At 39.8% G+C, this 18194-nt stretch overlaps 1 pseudogene across 1 annotated transcript in view; it reads left to right on the top strand.

The window, feature by feature from the left end:
• Positions 1-7822: 7822 nt before the first annotated feature.
• LOC105887025 overlaps positions 7823-18194 on the top strand; it is a 149510-nt pseudogene continuing 139138 nt past the window's right edge. The window contains exon 1 of the transcript XR_002773508.1: positions 7823-8143. The product of XR_002773508.1 is annotated as an F-box/WD repeat-containing protein 7 pseudogene, transcript variant X2 (transcript). The remainder of the gene's footprint in view (positions 8144-18194) is intronic.

Below are 18194 nucleotides of genomic sequence, written 5' to 3'. Positions count from 1 at the left end.
ACAGGGAAGAAATAAATTATTTCACAGGAGACTTGAGGAATCAAGCCTTGAAAGTGATACTTACTACTTCTGTCCACATTTTACTGGCCAGACTAAGCACATGGCCCCAGTCTAACTGCAGGGGAGGATGAGAAATGCAGTCTTCCTAAGTGGCCAGGAAGAGAAAAAGGAATACAGGCATCTTGTACCTACTGTGCAGGCAGGGTGTTTTGAAGATTAAATAGCTACACATTCTAGGTTACCAAATGTTATATCCTCTCCTTCCTTTGAAATCAGCCAAGAATACAGTAGTGGTGGAAAGTTGTGGTCATGGGTTTTAGTGGTAAAACTCCTAGTGAAAAGACTTTGGGAAAGGAAATTGGGTACAAATCAGGTAAAGCTAAGTAGAGGTTCTGGTAGCCTGAAAGGTGGGTAGGGAGTAAGAGAAAAATTTTGAGGTTGAGTGTTCTTGATAAGATTCCTAGACATCAGAACAAATTGTAGGAGAGAAGGCAGAGCTAGTTAATGGTTTTGGCTAGGGGAAAGATGAGGGTCTTCACAGAAGGCATGCTGGGGCAAAGGTGGCAGAAATCACAGTCTAAGAATATATATAGGTTGTCTTCAGAAAATGGTGGAATGTTCAGTATCCCAGTGACTCTCCCAATTACTATAGCTATATTACGTTATGTCAAAGCTGAGTAAAAATGCTACTGAAAGTATAGCATCCTTCACTAGAAATACATCATGATCTTAGTAGACATAAAATATAACATTTTTAAAAAATAGAAATGATATGAAGCAATTACTCCTAAATATTATTGGAAAGTCCAGTTTTTATTAATAGTTTCTCTAGAAATATTTATACTTAAATATGGTGGAATAATGCAATGTGTGAAACTTGACTAGATTCAGGTTGCAGAGGTGAGGGGCACAACTGTCGAAAATATTGTTGGCATAACTAGGAAGATGAAAATATGTACTGGATTTAGATATTATAGATTTATGTTATGATTCTTAGTTATGATTCAAGTTTAGGGTTAGTAATATCCTTTTTCTTAGGAGACCCCTGCTGAAATACTGAGTGAAGCATCCAATGTCTGTAACTTAGTTTCAAATGGCTCAGAAAAAGCACATAAAGAAAATACTGTTCACCAAATTGTTAACAATAACTGAACTTAGGTGGAAGGTATATGAATCTGCATTACGTTGTTCTTGCAATATTAGTGTATTTAAAAAAAATTGCCAAGTGAAAATTTCAAAAATAAACAGAATTGAAGGTTTCTAGAATGTTACTTGGCTACTAAGAGAAAAAAAGCAGTCATCCGTTTATTTGTGAAATATATCCTCAGATAATGTATCATCAGTAATTTTAGATCATAGTGGCTGAGGTCAGGTATCAGGCCTGGCACATACCAAGCACTAGACTGTAAGCCCCATGAAGCTAGGCACAGATATTTTTGTTTTTTCTTTCTTACTACATGTCTAGCACTTAGCCAAGTGCTAGGAAATAGGTAATAATAAAAAACTAATTGAACAGGAAGTAACTGTGAAAATTCTATGGTTATGATATTCTAACCCTATTTTTGTTTTCTATGTATCGCTGCTTTTTGGAAGTTAAAACAAAAAATATACTAGTAATATTTATATAACCGGTATCTTTGGCAACTCCCTATTGTTAATTCGATAATTTACATTTGAATTTCAAGCTGGAACATTTTTAAAAAAATTTTTTGAATTTCAGGTTAATGGGAGGGTATAAACAACCAGGTTAAAATATTTAATTTTGTTAGGTCAGAGTCCCTCTTGTGGTTATGTCCCACACTCAAAAGGTCAGCCAAACACCCCCACGCCATGCCCATTTAGTGGGCAAACTAGGATATTTTAAAGCCTTTGGTGTACAAAGTTCAGTTACATTTAAACCTGCCTTAATATTTTTATAATTTTCTTTAGGCCTGTTTCATTACATCTTTTAATTAAAAGAATAGCTAGATTTTATTAGATAAAAATATTTCATTACTATTTATGACAAAACCAAGTGGCTTGTTTCTGGCAAGATTCCTCTAAAGCAGTGGTTCTCAACCTTCCTAATGTCGCAACCTTTTAATACAGTTCCTCATGTTGTGGTGACCCCCGCACATGAGAAGTGGTGTCTCAGTTCCTAAGACCATCAGATATATGTATTTTCCAATGGTCTTAGGCAACCCCTATGAAAGGGAAAAGGGTTATTTGATTCCTAAAGGGGTCGCGCCCACAGGTTGAGAACTGCTGGCTCTAAAGCTTTAAGGTTAAATTATCAAAAGTTACAAGTGCTTCAAAGTTATTTTCTATTTAAAAAAGTAGTGATCCATCATTTATTTTCAGAGTCAATCTTTTTGTAAATTTAGATGATGAGAAAGGTAACAGGCAATTTCATCTGTGTATACATTTTCTAGGTTGATTCATTCTTGTATTTTAAAATGTCATTAAATTTTGATATTCTCCAACATTTTTAATAGCACTATGAAATTATTAGGGAGGAGATCACCAAATCCAAGGGTTTTTCCTATAATATCTGCACTACTAACCACTGTTTTTTTTTTTTTTTTTTTTTGATATTCTTTTCCTAAGTATTGAGGAAGTATGGTGATTCTTTGAAGCACTGGGGCCAAGTGATGGGTTGGGGTTGGCTATAATGGATAAAGGGGAGAGTGGAGAAACCTTATTTTTATAAAGCGAGTTTTCTTCCACTTAATCCCTTTTTAACACCATTTATATTAATTATATTCATGTTATATATATGTTACATTTCTATTAATCTTTAATTTTTTAACTTATTTCTATATAAATATTAATCTGATCCTAAAGCAGTTAGGTTTAATATAAACCTTATTCAACTGTAGGAATAAGAGGCTTGCCAAGTGAAAATGAATAATACTCTATAGACCTTGAGAATTAATTTACCTTATTGTTCCAGAAGACAGAGAGTCAGTGTGATAGAATCGCAGGAATGTATTTCAAGACTCAGGGTGGAGTATGGACTTCCTATTTACTTATTGTCTTGTCTCTGGGTAAGTCAGTTTCTCTCTGGGTCTCACCTTCTTCCAGTTTTTAAATATCATTGATTCTAAACAAAGAACTGAGAGATAAGGAAATAATAAAAATAACAAAATGTAACATATTGGAAAATCTGCTAGGCAGTGACATAGGTTGCATATATTTGATCTTAACGAATGAGATTACAAAAACACCATTTATTTTAGCAGGAATTTAGAAAGAAAGAGAAAGCCACTGTGACTTTTATAAAATCAACAAACCTGGGGGAAAAATAATCTCTGTAGAGAAAACAATTTCTTATGTAATTGCCTTGAGAAAAACACAAAGCAATAGATTTGAGGGGAATAAAAATTACTTCACATATTTGAGGGAAACTAAACTAAAATACAACAAACCCCAAAGCTACCTTGAGGGATTCTAGCAATAGTTTAATAGTTGAAAGATGGCATTATTTTGGAAACTAAAGAATAAAAAAAAAGTCCTATAGTTTTACTTTTAAGAAGTTTGTAATCAAATTCATAAAAGATAATTAGGTAAACTACAAATATTTTTATTTTGGAAAGAACCTGGCCCACATATAACTCATTGGGTGGCATTACCTGAAATACACTGCTCAATGTGGACTGCAAAAAGATATCGGAAAGTTGGGCATCTCAGAGATTAGGCATGAAAAAGACAGGAGCACACTTCACAGAAGAGAAATTCAAATGGCTATTTATCTATGAAAGGTCCTCAACAGCATTAGTATCGGGGAAATTCAAGTTTAAACCACAAGCGGTACTACTATACACACCCCAGACAAGCAAAACTGAAAAAGGACTGATAATACTGAGTGTTGATGAGTGTGCAGTAATGGCATTCACACATAGCTAGTGTGTATACCACTTTAGAAAACAGTTTTGGTATTATTTATTCCAATTTATGATGTATGTAATCACTTTCAGGTATGTATCATTAAGAAAGGGATGTAAATGTGGTAGAATACATACATGAAGAATATAGTAAGCTAAAATGGAAATAACCCACCAGCTCATTGATAAAAAAATGGCTAAGTAAATTGTTACATATTGCTACAATGGAACACTGTAATATGTAGCAATGAAAATGAACAAATTATAGCTATAGCAATGACCTGAACAACACATGGATTAAAAACAATATGGAACAAAAGCAGCAAGAACAGATTACATATTATATCATTCAATTTATGTAAAGTTCAAAATAAATGGCAAAACTGAACAATATATTGTTTAGGGACACATACTCGTGATAAAACAATAAAAAGCAAGGAAATGACTATCACAAAAGTTAGAATAAGATTACATCTAGGATGGAGGGAAAGAGTTGTGTTCAGGAAAGTCACAGGATGTGGGGGCTTCTAGGTTGCTGGCAATATTCCATTTCTTGATGTGGTTGATTTGTTACACAGTGGCATTCTTTATAATTACTCATTATACTATATAATTGCTTTATGCATTTAAAGTATATTTAACAATAAAAATGCTAAAAGTAATTGATATACTGTAGATGATATTTATGGAAAGAAAAAGAAATTTTGCCAGATAATTGCGCTCATGGAGTCTTTGATGGTAAAAACCACTGATGTGGGATAATAAAACACTGATTAAATAGTTTCTCCTAAGAGTCACTTTCAAGTGTAGGAGTCAAGAATCCTGTACAAATCTCCCTTTGTTATATTTTAACACAGTAAGCAGATCTCTTATCATAAACAAATTGATGAACCAGAAAAAGAACTGTTGTTACCTAAAACTTCAGATGTTTTGGAATTTTGAATTAACTAGCTGTTTTCTCCTTTAGATTAATCAGAAATTTAAGGAATTAAAGAAATGCAAACCAAGTTGGAAATGTATGAACTTCCTCCTCTCCAGTGGCCAGTTCCAGCTGTTTCCTCCTGCTATCAAGCTGGGTGGTGAGGTGGGTGGATCTTGGCCAGTAAGCTTAATGCAGCTGTAACTTCATAAGCAGGTAGCTTAGGGCTGTCCTGAGAGTCATTCTGTCCCTCAGCACTAAAATTCTAAGTTGGAGCCATTGACAATGGAAACAGATGAGACTACTAAAAAACTCTATGTGGTGCATATTTATCTGGAGGTGTTCTCTGCTGGATTGCAGAGCTCTGATGTTTGCATTCTTTTTATTCAAAGCCCACAAAGCTTAAAATCTGAGGTGCTCAGCTTTATAAAATCCCCTAAATCTATGTTTACTCCTTTAACTTCTACCATCCCCTGCTGTAACATAGGAAGAGGGTGGGGGATAAAAAAGGTTTATTTTGTAGCCATGGGGGGTCACCACTTGGTTTGGTTCCCTGTGAGTCTTACTTGGAAGGATATTGCAAGGGATTGGTCATGCAAAGATAGTCAAATCCAGGGTAATTTAAGAAGGATAATCTCTCCTTGCTTTTGGAGCATCCTACTTTGCCCCTCCCACCACCTTTTCTGCGGCTTTTAAATAAACACAAGCCTTCAGATTTACCAGTTACAAGTTTCCTTCTTCTACTATTTGCATATGGTAGTGACAATAGTGGCAGAAGCTCTGGGCTTCCCAAATGTGTCTACAATACACTTGGCACCTACCTCCCCCCTCCTCCATGTGAAAAGACTTGCAATATCCTTTACTGCTGCTTCAAGAGGAGGTAGGGTGTGTCAAGGTCCGGTGACAGAACTGTGGAATCTGCTTCCATTCATCATTGTAGCTGCTTCAATCTCATCCTCCCACTATTCACAATTTAAGAAGTTGGAGACAGATTTCTGAGGATTCTGGTTCTTCTATCTTAAAATTTCTTTTCCTAGAGAACTACACTTTAAACTTTGCGTTTTTACTTGAATTTACTTCCCAGGATAACGTCCGTAGGAATAGCTACATAATAGTAATAATATTTATTTCAGAAAGGAAAAAGCCTTTTAGTCAGACTTGAAACACAGCAAGTCTTTTCGAAAAAGGGAGGGGGGAAGAGAGCGGTTGCGCCAAAATTTCTTGATGGACACTGATGAACAACCAAAACCAGCTTTCCAAAGCGCCAAACCATAAGAATGATTATCCCCAAATGAAGCACTACTAAATTCTCCCCTAGAAAAAAGTCAAACATCCTTCCACAATCTCCCAAAGGATGGCTCCCTTCCAACCCTCCCCAACCCCCACCCTAACAGTCTCCCGGAGGATGGCTCCCTTCCCCTGTCCCGCATTTTGTCTCCTTTTCATTAAAGACTTAGGTTGTGACTTCGGTTTCCTTTCAGGGCTCTGTGTGTGTGTGTGTGTGTGTGTGTGTGTGTGTATTACAACTATCATTTTTACAACACAGGGCAGTTTACATAGCGATCGCACTTCCATCATCGCTTCTGAGCTCCTCGAGTACCACTTGCGAGAGGCATTCATTCATACATTCATCTCACATTTGCTCGGCCAGACCACACGTTATCCAGTGCTGGGTTTCACACCACGCCAGGGGAAGGGCGGGGCGCTCGCCCCCTGGAGCAGGGGTAGATCAGATTGTGGGACAACTCCTTGATCAATTCAGCTTTTCGCGAGCTTTTTGGGGCCAAATGCCTCACCTTCGGCTGGTACGCACTGGAGTCTGGATGCGCGGCCTGGGTCTCCTCCCAGATCCCAAAGGAACAATTCCCATCTGCCATGAAGGAAACCGCTACAGAGCAAGCGCTCCCCGCCGCCCTCGGGTCAGGGGTAAGATCAGGCGGCAGCTTAGGCTCGACTCAGCTCCTCCCCTTCCTCTCTTCAGTTCTGACGCGGCCGTAGAGGCGGCGGCAGCGGCGGCTGCGAGTCCCGCGGCCCGAGGCGCACCCACCCGTTCAGCTATCCCCGACTTCCTCTTCCCTTCGAGCGTCATCAGTGCGCGCCACAGGCACCCAGGGCGGGGTGATTGGAAAGGGAAAAAAGGCCAGCAGAGGCAGCCTCAGAGCTGAAAAAAAAAGGGAGGGGGGGAGGAGAGCGGTTGCTAGGTGATTTACGTCATCCGTACGCGCCGCTCTCCTCCCGCCCCTCTCTCTGGAGTGAGGCGAGAGCCCCGCACAGAGCGAGGGAGACAGTGAGCTGAGCTCCGGGCGCTACCGCCACGGCCACCGCCGCCGAGAGAGTGAGAGCGAAGGAGCATCCGAGAGACTCAGCCTGTCTACACTGGGCGCCGCCGAGACCTTCACCCTAACCTGGGCCAGCGGAGTCGCGGCCGCGCTCCTCTCCCCCCCTCACCTTCCCGGCCGGCAGCGGTGGCTGCACACGCCGGAGCCGGAGCCCAAGCTGAAGCCGGCGGCTGGGGGGCAGGGAGGCGGCTACCGCGGGCAAAGACTGGGTAGCTGCTCCGTGGTGAGAGAACGCTGAGGAGGGACTGGAGCTTTTGCCTCGTCCCAGGGCGTGGGGCGAGGGACCCCCAAGGTGTAGGTAGGGGGGTCCCAGCCGCAGCAACACATGCGGGAGCCAGGAGCGGGGGCGGCGCCGAGCGGAGCCGGCCGGGTCCCCCACCTCGTCGCCGTCTTGGCCACCCGTCCGGGGCCGTAGCATCTCTCCCCGGATTGTATGAGCCGGGGCCCCAATCCAGCTCAGCAACCACCCCCCGGCCGGGGGGGCGGGGACCCCAATGTGAAGCGGCGGCTGGGGCGGCGGGGAGAGCAGGGCGGGCGCCGCCGTCCTTTACTTACCTTTCCCCTCCCCTCAACCCCCTCAGGGGGTTTTCTCCCTTGGCCAGTCGCCGGCCCCCCGGCTCCTCAGCTGGACTCTGGGAGTTCTTAGAGCCCCCTCCCCCGCCCCAGCCCCGAGGGCGGCGGGGCCGGGGGGGAACGGGGGGCCGGCGGCAGCCTCCGCCCAGAGGAAACTTTATAAAAACAAAATCCGGAGCCTCCCAAACGTGACTGTCCCGGGAGAAGTGGCCCTGGACCGGCATAAGCCACAGCCTGAAAAGACCCAGGAAGAGGAAAAGAGGAGGTAAGCGGGGCCGCCGCCTCCTGTCCCCTGGCAGCGCGGAAGAGACCCGGGTGGCCGCCTGATATAGCTACGCTAGCACCGCTTCTTCCTCAGTTACGCGCCGGAGCCTTCCGCAGCTGCCACCCCAGTCCGAAGGAGGAAAAGAACCAACCCACTTTTCAGCGCCTTGGCTCTTATCTGAAGTGTGAGTGGCCGGGGGAAAGGGAAAGAGGGGTAGAAGGTGGGAGGATGCCGGTGCTTCCTCCTGGAGTTACGCTGGTGTTTTCCAGGAGTTTTGGGAGCCCGTAGATGAGAGGATAGACCTTTATTCCTCACAGAGGGGAGGAGGTATTAGGTAGCCCTGTATTTTGTAACCTTTAGCTCGTTGTAGGAGTATTGCAAATATATAGGTTTTTCTTAGGGGAGTCCTTTCGTCCTCCAGAGTGTGTTCTTTGCACCTTTCTGGCTTGTACGTGGCAAAGGGAAATCGAGGAAGCCAGACCATATGTGCACACAAAGGACATCTCTGTAATATATCTTTTCCTGGTACACCAGGTGTGATAGAGTGTTGTGGTTTTGTTTCTGAGCTACTCTTATAGTTCTTAAATGAGAACCACTTAACCTTGTGAACCACTGAAGTTACAGTTCTTTATGTTTTTTTTGCAGTCTTGAGAGATTTTCATTTCAGTAGCTATTGGTACAGGAAATTTCTACCTTTTTGGTTCCTGGGTCCAATGCCTGTGTGTTAGGAGATTTCAGTTAGTTAGGAAATTCTGAGTTCTTAAGAATCACAACTTATTTGGGGAAGAGCCTTTATTACATTAACCATTTTGTAAAAGTTGTCACATCTTTTTCCTTCATCAGTTTTTTTTTTTTTTTTTTTTTTTGGGTAACATCTTAAATGACAGCACTTTTTTTATTTGAGAGAATGGTTTTAGGCTTTACTTTGAATTATATTTCTGTTGCAGTTTTGGCCGAGGCCGGGTTTGAACCTGCCATCCTTGGTAGATGGGGCCGGTGCCCTACCTGCTGAGCCCTTGAATTATATTTCTATATTGATTTAGGAGAAACTTTTGATATTTGTTTCAAGAATGAGTTCTTGCCTTCCATTATTTTAAAGTTGAAGTTTATAAAATCTTTGACTTATATTTTACGTATTTTCTCAGAGTGCCAAATTAGAGGTGCATGAAAGTAATTAACATTTTAAATATTTATACAGACCTTAAAAGTTAAACATAGAGTGGAATTTTATGTAAGAGGGTGCAGACAGCACTATACTGAGAATTTTGGCCCATTTGTACAAGCCTGGGAGTGCCTGCTCTTTCTCTGGAAGCCACTGCCCAGTGATACTTTAAGGAAATGAATGTAAGCCTGGGGTTATCTATCTATCCTAAGTTCTCCATTTAAGATTTTGTTATGTAAAATTTTCTCAAACTTAAAAGAGTTTTGATCTTCTACTTTTTTTTTTTTTTTTTAGACACAGAGCCTCAAGCTGTCGCTCTGGGTAGAGTGCCGGGTAGAGTGCCGTGGTGTCACAGCTCCCAGCAACCTCCAGCTCCTGGGCTTAAGCAATTCTCTTGCCTCAGCCTCCCCAGTAGCTGGGACTATAGGTGCCCACCACAACACCCGGCTTTTTTTGGTTGTAGTTGTCATTGTTGTTTGGCAGGCCCAGGCTGGATTCGAATCTGCCAGCTCTGGTGTATGTGGCTGGCACCTTAACCCCTTGAGCTACAGGTGCCGAGCCTACTTTTTCTTTTTTAAAGTTATGAGTCCTGCAAGTTTATTAGCCTACATATTACATACAATTAATTTAAACATTTTTTACCTGTGTCCTTAAAATTTCAGGTCACAACCAGAATTGGTGTTTTGAGAAATAGTAGAACAAGCCTGAGTTTGACTTTTCTGCATTTTTATAGACTTTGATTATTCCTTTCTACCATTATCTTTCCCAACTCTTCTTGTCTGTGTTAGAATAATTTCTTCCATTTCTTTGACCACTTTACCCTCTTTTGGAACCGACCTTATTGTTTTGTTTTTCTTTAGAGGTCTTCTTATGTTTTTGTTAGGAACTTTAAATTCTATCCATTTTAAACATACTGACATCAAAATATTGAATGATGGATGTAATGTTAGACTTAGAATCAGAAAAAAGGTCTCTGCATCTGTTATCTTATTTTGTGACCTTGAGGAAGTCATGTATTCTATTTCTCTCAAAGATATGATGAAGAGAAATGTAGTCATGCAAAGCCTGTATGTTGGAAAGAAGAGGACAAATCAGCAAACTATAGTTTGTATGTTGTACTCAATTAAAATTGTTTACTAACTTTGGGATTTTCTTTTGTTGCTACAGCTATAGATTGGTTAAATATTATGGTAACATTTTATTGCATGTTTGTGTAGGAATGACAGACTATTTGGGGTCCTAGCCTTTTACTTATAGTTGACTGAGATAGTGAAACAAATTGCAAGGAACTATAGGAAAGAAGGAATAGACCAGTGCTAAGACCACTATATGCCAGATACTGTGTTCTGTACCTCATAGATGTGGATGCTTCTGTGTATTTTTTACTAGGGAAATATTGCTTTTGGACTTTATGTGTAGAATTAATTGGAACGTCAGAGCCAAATCAGGGAAGGTCTCTTTTAGGAAGAAAACAGCAAGTAGAGGCAGAATATTTAAGATTTTTGGAATTTTAGGATATGAGTGGCAGATAAAATTAAGAAGTTAGTTTGAAGGGAATATGGATGGAGATTGTTGAGTAGTGTTAACCTCACTTCGTAATTGTGTAGGTACATGGTTACACCCCAAAGAAGAGCTGTCTTCCTGGGAGTATAGTTTGAGATGACTGGAGAGAAATTACATTTTAGGCCAAAAGATTTTATGGTTGGATTAGGATTTTGTTTTTCTAGGGAAACAATGTTTTTACAGCATAGTCATGGAGGGAATATGCAGAAGAAATGAAAAAAGTTGCTTCTAATATTTTAGTATGGTGCTAGTGGTTTATAAGAAAGAATTTGGAAACAGGGTAGTAGACTTTGTTTTGGACATTGACTTTTAGGATAAAGTTTGGAATACAAATGCAATTTGAAGACAGCAAAGGAGTTTAACAAGTAATGTGCTGAAAATGCAGAGTTTGGAATCATTTTCAAAATGTTTAGGTTTCCCAGAGTGTGGATGGAGAGTGAAGAGCTAAAAAAATTCATATTTTTAGTTGGAAGGGAAAAAAATCCATGTTAAAGTAAGCAAAGATATAGCAAAAGTAGAGAATGAATGAGACACTCCTTAAACTTAGATGTAAACTTAGGTGTTTTAAAAGTGGCTACGAGTTAAAGTTGGAAAGGGAAGGCAGCCTTTAAACATGACCACCAGTTTAGTCCCAGGGTATATGTTTCTGTATTTTTCAAACAGCTGTAAGTTCTTTATAGTGTATAAAGAACAGCTACAAGTTCTTTATAGAGTTCTTGAAGATCAAGTTCAGAAGCATATATAAAATTTCATTGTTAAGGAACTTATAAATAAAAAGACAAACTTGTTTTCCCAATTCATGTCTTTAAAGTTTGCTCTGCAATATTATTATCCTAAGTTTGGTCTTAATATGACAAACTGGTGCTAAAAATAGCTGACAAGAGGAGGCTCCTTCCCTTGCTTGCAGTTGGTGTGTGACTTTGTGTCCCATACGATGGAGGGGATATCCCTATGTTGGCCCGTTAGTGCTGAAAATGCTTTTTTAGTGGGCACTTAAGATTGAACATCTTTGTGGGTTGTCATTAAGTATTGACTTTAACAAGGATTAAGGATTGTGAGGAAGGGAACATATATTCACACTTAATTTAGCACCTGTCCAGTAGCTTCTTTGACTTCTTTGGAGTGTTTATTCTAATGGCAGAACCCTCTGAGGAAGAGATAATGTGGATGGGGAGGTAGATATGAGGTGATTCCAGGGAGCTAGATCTAAGGAATTCTAGGATCAGGGTAAAGGGATGGGAACATAAGCCATATGGAGACCTTCTGTCTTTCTCCCTCACTTTCCACAGGATTTTAATGCAGGTGAATCCATGTTTAGATGAATTTTAAGAGGCAACCTTTTGTGGTTAACATGATTTACTAGTCAAGACAGTGGGAAATGTCAGACTCTTCTGGTAGTGGAGAATAGTAACTTCACATCCTTTTTTTGCCTTGGCAATTTTGGGATTGATAGGGGATGATTAGAGAACTTTGAGGGCATACCTTTGTGTGTGTGTGTGTGTGTATGTGTAGCACTAGATGACCTAGGTCAGCAGCAGCCCATTTCATTTGTCCTTTGGAAATGGTTCTTAGAGAAATCTTGTGGTGCCTTTGACATCTCATTGTGTAGAGGAATAGTTGCCAAACTGTTTACTAAAGGGCCACTTAAATATTTTAGGATTTTTGGGCCACATAGTCTCGGTTGCAACTTTCAGTTCTGCTCTTGTGTTGTGAAAGCAACCGCAGACAATACTGAAGTGAATGAGTGTTGTTGTGCTTCAATAAAATCTCATATGTACAAATAAGAGGTAGGTTGGATTTGAGCTAAAGGCTGCAATTATGGACCCCTGGTAACTGATAACTGCCAGATCCACCAACATATAGTGAAAGTTGCATTATCCTGCAAAGCAGGGACTGGCAAGCAGCAGCAAGGACTGGCTGTTTTAGATAAGATGCTTTCCTTTGGGCTGCCTTAAAATGATTTTGCATAAAGTATAAAGTACAGTTCCAAATACTTTTGCCTTCATAGTTGTGAAAACTGTGGATTGAGGAATAGGCATGATGACACATCTTTAAAGAGATGCAGCTAAAAAGTAGGGATTACTTGCATTTCTTATTTGCAGATAACCATACCTGGCATGTAGGAATATACTGGCTTTGTATCATTGTCAAATGTATCTCTGAAGAAGCTTTTGGGTGTGCTTTTGAAAGGTTCTGAAAGTAAAGCATTTACTTTGTATGTAAACTAGAAGTGTTTATGATGGGATAGAATAACACTAGTTGAATTGTAAGATAATAAAAGTTTGTTACTTCTATGTTTAAAAGTCTTAATCTGTTACAGTGATGAATTCAGTGTGGATTATAGGCTCCACAGTATTTTTGTTAATTTTGAGTATCATTATATCTTAAGTCTCTTAAATCATTTAAATGTGTGCTTTAAAAAGCTTTGCTATATAGTCACTGCTTCAATTGACTAGCCTTAAAAAAAAAAGCTTTGCCATATTCCTAAGGGCAAATCCATCTCAAATGTGTTGCTTAGAAAGGTTAATTCACTTTGTGTAATTTTTTAATTTAAACAAGGCATGAGCCCCTATGCCTACAAATTCTTTTCTTTTTTTTGAGACAGAGTCTCACTTTGTCGCCCTTGGTAGAGTGCCATGGCATCACAGCTCACAGCAACTTCAAACTCTTAGGCGTAAGCTATTCTCTTGCCTCAGCCTCCCAAGTACCTGGGACTATAGGCACCCCTTACAATGTCCTGCTATTTTTTGGTTGCAGTTGTTGTCGTTTAGTTGGCCCATGCTGGGTTCGAACCTGCCAGCCGGGGTGTATGTGGCTGGCACTGTAACCACTGTGCTACAGGCACCAAGCCCACTTTGTACAATTTTATAGTACAGCTAATATTAAAATGTTTGCTTCATTTCTCAACAGATACCTATCTGGGATGGTGGTATATTTACCTTAGTTTTGTAAATTTTATTTATTTTAGACGTCACCTGTTTGTGACAGGAATGGAGATTATTCTTGCAATAGTGATAACTTTTTAGTTAGTTTTAAACCTACTTTTACTTTATATAGTATTTCTACATAGGTAATTGGCACTTCACTTTCTCTTCTTTAAAAAATAGTATATCATCTGATACTTTTAATATGCCTTTTAGAAGATTATTATAAAGTTACATTCTTATTCATTTGGTGAGAGTTCCTTTTTCTTTCTTTCTTTTTTTTTTTTTTTAATGGAGACAGAGTCTCACTTTGTGTCCTCCAGTAGAGTACTGTGGAATCATAGCTCACAGCAACCTCCGCCAACCCTTGGGTTGTTGGGTTTAAGTGATTCTCTAGCCTCAGCCTCCCAAGTAGCTGGGATTACAGGCACCTGCCAGAACGCCCAGCAATTTTTGGTAGAGACGGGGTCTCACTCTGGCTCTCACTCAGGCTCATGCTGGTCTCCAACCTCTGAGCACAGGTGATCCACCTGCCTCGGCCTCCCACAGCGCTGGGATAACAGGAGTGAGCCACCACGCCTGGCCGAGAGTTCCTTTTTCTTTCAAAAATCTTCCTTTCAGTTTTTGCCTTTTTAAGTAATTTTATCATCCCTTGTTTGTATATACACATACGTATACCAAAAATAAATATTCCATTTTAGTGATACTTTGAGTGGACCATGGACTCAAAGTTTATTAGTTTTGTTGGTGTTGCTGAATTGTCATTAAAAATAGATGAGTAAAGTTGCTTTCAAAACATGAACTCTTGCTGTTAAATTGTTCTGTTTTGAAGGTTTTTTTCCCATGAAGTATAAATCCATTCTATGTTATGCCTTAATTTACCTTTAAATTTTCACTTCTGTTTGATGAAACCTCATTGGTACTTTCTCATGATGCCTTTTACCGTATGTTTAAGTAGAGTGTATTTTTTCAGTGTATATGACTTCCTGATCACTATGGGATATGTATTTTCTAGTAATTATATTTTCACATCCACATACATTTGAAATTTCTTCCTATTACACCTTCAGAATTGTGAATTATTTGAGGGGACATCTGTGGTTTTCACTGAGAACTTGACTTAAGATATTGAAATGACAAATGATATATAAAAATTTGTTCTAAAATGTTCCTTTATTTATTTATTTATTTTGAGGTATAGTCTCACTTTATCACTCCTGGTAGAGTGATGTCATAGCTCACAGCGACCTCAAGCTCATGGGTTTTAAGTGATCCTTTGGCTTCAGCCTGCCGAGTAGTTGGGACTACAGGTGCGCCCAGCTATTTTTTTACAGATGGGGTCTTGCTTTTGCTCAGGCTGGTCTCTTAAGTCCTGAACTCAAGCAATCCACCTACCTCGACTTCCCAAAGTGTTAGGATTATAGGCATAAGCACTGCACCTGGTCTCCTTTTAAAGTTTTTGAATAATGCTTGATTTTTCTAACACAGTAAATTAATAACAAGAAAATATGAAAGCCAGTATTTATGTTGCATTTATTTGCTGTGCAGGTAATTGAGAAAGAAAAATGAGCAAAAATGCACAAGAGACTTTATTGTTTGAGTATCTTAACTTTTTGCTCTTTTCCCCCATCATACCTTAAGTGCAGCTACTAGAGCAGATATTGTGTAGTTTGTTTTTGTTTTGTTTTTTTGAGACAGTGTTACTATGTTGCCCTTGGTAGAGTGCCATGGCGTCACAGCTCACAGCAACCTCAAACTCCTGGGCTTAAGCAATTCTCTTGCCTCAGCCTCCCAAGTAGCTGGGACTACAGGTGCCCGCCACAATGCCTGGCTATTTTTTTGTTGCAATTGTTTAGCTGGCCTGGGCTGGGTTCAAACCTGCCACCCTTGATGTATGGGGCTGGCGGGCGTGGAGCCTATTGTGTAGTTATTGTTGCTGTGCTGTGTTGACTCTTTTTTTTCCTACCTAAAAGATAGTTATTGGAAATCTGACTTCAGGAAGGAGGTAGCACATTTTCTTGATCTGTATGTGTCTATGTGTATCCAGTGTACTGTGCTAGATCAGTGGTTCTCAACCTTTCTAATGCCTCGACCTTCTGTGATCCTTTAATACAGTTCCTCATGTTGTGGTGATCCTCAGCCATAAAATTATTTTCGTTGCTACTTCGTAACTGTCATTTTGCACTGTTATGAATAGTAATGTAAATTTTTGATATGCAGGATGTATTTTCATTGTTATAAAGGGGTCACAACCCACAGGTTGAGAACTGCTGTGCTGGATGGTCATTTCCATATGATTATTGTGGAATTTAGGAAATGCTGAGTGTGCAAAATATTTTTAATGTCACTTAGCCTTTTCTCTGAGAGGATAACCATTGGATATGAGACTATGTTTTCGTCTTTGCTTTTTTACTCTTCCTTCCTCTTCTTTCTCCTCCCCTCTCCTCTCCCCTTTTACCTCCCCTTTTTTATTTCTTTTTTCTGAGAATCTCACTCTGGCAATTGGGCTAGAGTACTATGGCCTCAGCCTAGCTTATAGCAACCTCATATTCCTGGGCTAAAGCGGTCCTCCTGCTTCACCCTCCCAAGTAGCTGGGACTACAGGAATGTATCAGCCATTACTGGCAAATTTTCCTATTTTAGTAGAGATGGGGTCTGGCTTTGCTCAGGCTGGTCTCAAACTCCTGACCTCAAGTGATCCTCCTGCCTCAGCCTCCCACAGTGCTAGGATTAGAGGTGTGAACCACTGTGCCTGGCCTTCTTGTTTTTTTTTTTTTTATACCACAGCATCTTGAATGAACCCATCAGTATATGTCAGTGCCAAATGTGAATTCTCAAGGCAAATTACTGAGAAAAAAAAATTATATGTGTATATTTTCATCAGCCTTTTAGGATTGCATGTTTTTTAGGGCAGTGGAAGAGGTAATATACCTTTTTATCTTTTGGTTTGAGAAGGAGTTGCTTCACTAAAAATAGTGATTTATAATTACTTGATGAATGAAAACATGCATATCTGTAGCCAGCAACCTGCTGCTAGTTTGCTTCTCATTTACCTAATAAAATACTCATACTGTGGAAGCAGAAGACTCAGTTATGTAGGCAGTACAGTTCTTAGCTATGTGGCCTTGGACAAACTACTTATCGTCTTATATCAGTTTCATCACTTGTTGATGAAGGGAAACATGTCCCTTACAAGGTTGTGTTTAGGGTTAAATGATACAGTATAAAACATGCTTAGCATATAGTACATGACCCATTAGTGTTAATTTATTAAGTTAAAGATTCTTTAAAGTGTGATGTAGATAAAAGGTTTAAGTACGGCCTTATATTGCACAAGATTTGAATTCAACACTTGAATTAACTTAATACTGTGTTAAATCTGTTTTCAAAAGCATCTAAAACTAGTATATGATTCATTAACATTTTATTAAAACTCCTTAAAAGCTAGAGAAATGGCAACTGTTGGGTTTATATAAAAAGACTGAGTTGAACATAACTGGAATTTGAATTCATTCCCAAAGATGTTAGTACTGTATGAAACAGAAAAGAGTCTTGTTTTGAATAATTGGTAATTATTTCTGATAATGACCATGGTTTAAATGGACAGTTTAGAAATAATCATGATATAATTTAAATTATCAGCTTTAACTACCTTCTTTTTAACCCTTGGAAATAAGCTTTTTAACAAAGCAAGATGCTGTTTCAAAAAAAAAAAAGCTCTTAAGAAGTTAAACAGGGTGGCACCTGTGGCTCAGTGGGTAGGGTGCCAGCCCCATATATTTAGGGTGGTGGGTTCAAATCTGGCCCTGGCCAAACTGCAACGAAAAAATAGCCGGGTGTTGTGGTGGGCTCCTGTAGTCCCAGCTACTCAGGAGGCTAAGGCAAGAGAATCGCCTAAGCCCAGGAGTTGGAGGTTGCTGTGAGCTGTGTGATGCTGCGGCACTCTACCGAGGGTGATAAAATGAGACTCTGTCTCTAGAAAAAAAAAAAAGAGAGAGACATACAAATGGTCAACAATATATGGGGAGAAATGCTCAATTGTCAAGGATGTGCAAGTCAAAACCACAATGAGATATCATCTCACCACAGTCAAGATGGCTATTAACAAAAAGAACAACAACAAAAACCCAACAAAACAAAACACACACAAAACAAAGCAACTAGAAGTAGTACCACACTCTAGGTTTATGGAGTATAGGTATAAAGAAGCCAGGGCATTCTTCCAGCAATACCTTGATCATAACACTGTGGAAGTAATGGCCTTTCGGAAGAGTGCAAGAGAATTATTGCAAACCAAAACATTAAACAAATCAGGAGTACAATTCTGGCTGAGCAGTGGAACTTGTCTAGGATGGTATCCGCAATGCAACATTATTCCTTATAGCAAAGATGTCGACCTAGGAATTTTTATACACGATTACAAACCTGATATTATTTTAGCATTTCAGGATGCAGGACTTCCACTCAAACACAAATTTGGGAAGGTAGAAGATAGCTTGGAACTTGAGCTAGAGAGTTCGAGACCAGCCTGAGCAAAAATTGAGACACGGTCTCTACTAAAAATTGAAAAACTGAGGCAAGAGGAT

The sequence above is a fragment of the Otolemur garnettii genome, unplaced genomic scaffold (assembly GCF_000181295.1).
Source record: "Otolemur garnettii isolate 467f Iridium unplaced genomic scaffold, OtoGar3 scaffold00041, whole genome shotgun sequence".
In the NCBI taxonomy this organism is placed as follows: Eukaryota; Metazoa; Chordata; class Mammalia; order Primates; family Galagidae; genus Otolemur; species Otolemur garnettii.
Note: the sequence above shows the minus strand (reverse complement) of the source record. Positions and strands in the feature narration are given on the sequence as shown.